Source organism: Lactuca sativa, chromosome 2 (genome assembly GCF_002870075.4).
Source record: "Lactuca sativa cultivar Salinas chromosome 2, Lsat_Salinas_v11, whole genome shotgun sequence".
Taxonomy (NCBI): Eukaryota; Viridiplantae; Streptophyta; class Magnoliopsida; order Asterales; family Asteraceae; genus Lactuca; species Lactuca sativa.
This window is the reverse complement of record NC_056624.2, coordinates 67,368,885-67,373,082: the sequence shown is the minus strand read 5'-3', so window position 1 is coordinate 67,373,082 and position 4,198 is coordinate 67,368,885. Positions and strand designations below refer to the sequence as shown.

The window sequence follows — 4,198 nt, the reverse complement described above, 5'->3', positions numbered from 1 at the left end:
TATTACTCCCGACGGGTCGATCTTCATTTACAACAACGACGACCTTCGTGAAAGCTTTTGCAAGTTCGTGATTCAAGAGGGCTATCCTTTCAACCACTTCGACAACCCACGATTAACAAGGATTTTGCGGGAAAAAATGCAACCGCAATACCGGCAAGTAAGTCGCACTTCTCTTAGACGTGATGCTTTAAAGTATTGGGATATAGCCAAAAAAGATATGCAATTGGGATTTTTAAATATAAAAACCGGTGTTTCTTTAACCTGTGACGTTTGGTCCTCCGCCGGTAGTTGTCCCAAAAGCTATCTTTGTGTCACAGCACATTGGATAGATCCCTCTACTTGGGTAATGAACAAACGAGTTATTGCTTTTGAACTTTTTGCGCATCCTCACACAGGGGAAAGATTATTTGCAATTTTAGTAAGCGTTATAGAGACTTATAATTTACGCGGCAAAATCTTCTCTATTTCGTTTGACAATGCAAGTAACAATACCGCCGCGGCAAAAAGATTAATTGCAAAATATAAACCTATTTTGGATGGCTCGTTTTTTCATACTAAATGTGTGTGTCACATTATTAATCTTGCAGTACAAGATGGTTTAAAAATGATAGATTCGACGATTGAAAAATTCAAAACTATGTTAACTAGAGTTTTTGGAAAAAAATAAAGCTACAATGGAAAAATATCGAAAGTTTGCCATTTCCATTAACGTAACTCCATATAGTCCTCATTGGGATTGTGACGCTAGATGGAGTTCAACATGCATGATGTTTGAAAGTTTGACACGTCAAAGAATCGCTTTGCAATTATTTTACGACACAATTTCAAAAGGAAAAAACCCGGTTTCGGATTATGATTGGGATTTGATGGAAGAGTTTGTGGAAATGTTAAAAGTTTTTAAACAATCAATCACTTTTCTATCGGGTGTGTATTACCCTACAAGTCCGTTGTTACTAAATGCATTATGGTTGATGTCCGCACAATTGGAACGTTTTGAACAAAGAAGTGAAATATTTGTTTTGGTTACGAGACCAATGAGACAAAAACTAGTCAAATATTTCAAAGAAATGCCACCACTTTTTACTTGCGCCGCGACATTAAACCCATGTATCAATGTTACGGGTGTAGAGGCTTTGATTACCAAAATTGCTATGTCTTTAAATTTGCACAAAGATAACTCAAACTACATCCGTAACCAAATAAACATTTTTAATGATACTTTTACTAATTTGTTTGACATTTACGCTACAAAATATGGCAATATGTCAAACACTTTTGCAAGTGTAACCGACTCTACTAGCGGTGCATCGGGTAGTGGTGGGGGTCGAACGGATTTTCATATCGACCTCTATAACTACCTTTTGGCAGAGCAAAACAAAAGAGCACGCACATTAACGCCTAGTAGCGAACTTGGAATTTATATGGGTTCAAACTTTTGTGCATGTCTATTGATGACAACACCGGACACTGAAGAGACATGATGTTGCTCTCCTTGGCTGTAGCTCCTGTTTGATCCTTAGGTGGAGCCATCCTTGCGATTTACTGCACTACCAACGTTACATAATCAACTAAAAAAACCACTGCTTGAAAGAGCTACCTGCAAACACCTTTGGTTGCCTTTCACGTGTTGTTTTACACCTTTTGATTAACACCTTCTGGTTGCTCTTGATTCTCGTATGTTGTTCTTCGATCAAACTGGGTTAACAAGCCCGCTGATTTTGGCCGGAATCACGACTCATCTCCGCTACCCTTTTGATCCTTAGAACAGAAAAGGAATCACGACTCGTCTCCGCTACCCTTTTGATCCTTAGAACAGAAAAGAAAACAACCTATTGGTGAACCCCTCTTCAATCTATCTCCGCTCTGATACCAAATGTTGGAAAATAAGTCTCATAAACACAGAACTTGCAACTCACGAATATAATGAAAATAAACTTGCAGAAGAGAAAAAAAGAAACTTTCTAATATGAAGTGAAGAAAGTGTACCAAAGTTGCAGAAGAAAGCTAGATATTCATATTAAACAAGGCCTATATATAGCCTTTTAAAACATCTACTGTGAACAAAAGTAAACTAATAAAAAAAATACAAACTATGCCACCTACAGACCAGATAAATATGAAGACCGGCCAACGTGCACATCCTAAAATCCGGTCAAACCTTTTACCAAGTCTTTTTTTATTCAAACTAAAGCAAGTGTAAATGACTTAACCCATGACCCATAAAAACTTGACCCATGACCCATCCAATAAACGATTACCCCAACACTCTACTCATCGCCAATTTCCTCATCAGCGACTTCATGTTTCGAATCGGTGTTTACTGATTTCCTCATGTTCGATTTCGATTCCAACAGGTTATGAATCGTGTCTTTCTGATTTCATCATCAGTGATTTTGCAGTCGTGTTTTACTGATTTCATCATCAGTAATTCCAACTTTTCCTGATTACTAAATATCACAGATTATGGGATTTAGGTGTGTGAAATCTCTTGTGTCTGTGACAGCGGTCATGTTTTTTCTAGTATTATAACTTCTGTCACGTAAATTGTGTTTATCTTCATTCTTGGGTTACTTTATTTCACTAATTACAAAATCATTAGCGTTTGGCAGTCTAAATTCGTCACGTGGGTTGCACTCATGTGATTGAGGAGGGTTCTACGTTCTGCCTCGTTCTAACAATTGTGGAGTTCCCTTTCTTGATGCATTGTTTGTTCATTGGAGAATTTGATCTTTTTACTCTATGCAAAGGTCTAATTTCAGAACAATCTTTGACTATTTTGCCCTAGGTTATGGTGTTGCTACACTATTCATTGGGATGATATAGAAACCTTTTGGTTGCTACTGCTTAATCAACTAAGCCTTCAGAGACACTTGGGTACCAAATATTGGTTATCATTTATGGTTACTTCTACTTTCATGTATTTACAATTAGGCCCTTTATGTTAATTTTTTGGATTAGTATTTTAAGTTTTAGTTAGTACTTAGTAAAATTGATAAAAATAATAATTTGGATAAATATGATATTTTGATAATTTATTTGAATGTTACAATAATGAACTCTATGTTGCAGGTTGTTGAAGTAATAAAGGATTTCTAGACATGCATTTCATAAATGTAAACTTCGTTCTATTTTATTTGATAGTAAGTTGTCCAAACTGTTCATTATCCTTTTTAAAAATTATGAAATTAAAGTTATGTTTTCGTCCTTAATATATTATTATTTGTGTGATCAGAAGTTGGTAAATTTGAACTACTTTCATTTCTTCTTATTACAAGAACAAGGTTAAATGCAAGAAATATCCTTTATGTTTCTATGAACTATTTTCAACTATGATTCCTTAAGAGAAGCTAAGCCCTATCTGATTATCATACATATCATTGCTTGTGTTGACTGGTCCAAATAAAGCTGCAGTTCCTCACCAAATATTTATTTATTTAATTAAAATCACTGATTTGAATACAGTTTCTATGTTTAATGAATTAATCTTGAAATTCATTCTCGTTAGATGTTTTACCTTTTTAACAGATAGCTTATTGGTGATTCTGGCCTTTTAACAAGGGGCATTGTTTGTTGAAACTTCACAGGATTATGTACCTACATTGAAATGGTCAGCAGTAGAGGCAGATGAAGCATAAATTATGGAAATAACCCCGTTTAAAAAAGACTAGTAATGGTTTTTTATGTTTAGGATTACAGAGGAGGGACAAGAAGTGTAATTTTAACTTCACACTGCTAAATCACGTTACATTATATCAATAATATTTTGGTTAAATGCAAAAAGTGGCAACGTACTTCCATTGACTTGTTTATTATAGCTTTGTACTTTTATTTCTTCCTATTAAAACATTGGACTTTGAAATTTCTACTCAATGCTACCAATTTCCCTTCAAATACAATATCGTTTTCATTGTTATGATTGGTCAGATTTTTAAAGTATAATATCTTAATAGGAAAAAAAATTTAAAAGACAATTTTATAATCAAGCACATCTCTCATACTACAATGACTTAATGGACTTAATGAGGACACGCCTTTATCTGATAGGCTATATATGGATGTTTGTTTTTTATTCAATGCAGAAAAAAAAAATGACTTAATAGAGAAATATAGGGAAATGACATCTTCCCATTAGTGCTAACTTTTAGATAAATATTCCAACAGGTTCTTCCTAATTTTTACAAAGCTTCAATCATATTTT

The 4,198-nt window shown here is 34.4% G+C and overlaps 1 long non-coding RNA gene across 2 annotated transcripts; it reads left to right on the top strand.

Moving 5' to 3' along the window:
• The first annotated feature begins 2,234 nt into the window (after window positions 1–2,234).
• Window positions 2,235–3,797, top strand: LOC128132026 (uncharacterized). Of its 2 annotated transcripts, none has more exons than XR_008229953.1 (3): window positions 2,235–2,354; window positions 3,070–3,140; window positions 3,585–3,797. It is a non-coding gene; the product is annotated as an uncharacterized LOC128132026 (long non-coding RNA). The 2 variants fall into 2 exon arrangements; XR_008229952.1 differs by having other exon boundaries at window positions 2,237–2,874.
• The last annotated feature ends 401 nt before the right edge of the window (window positions 3,798–4,198 follow it).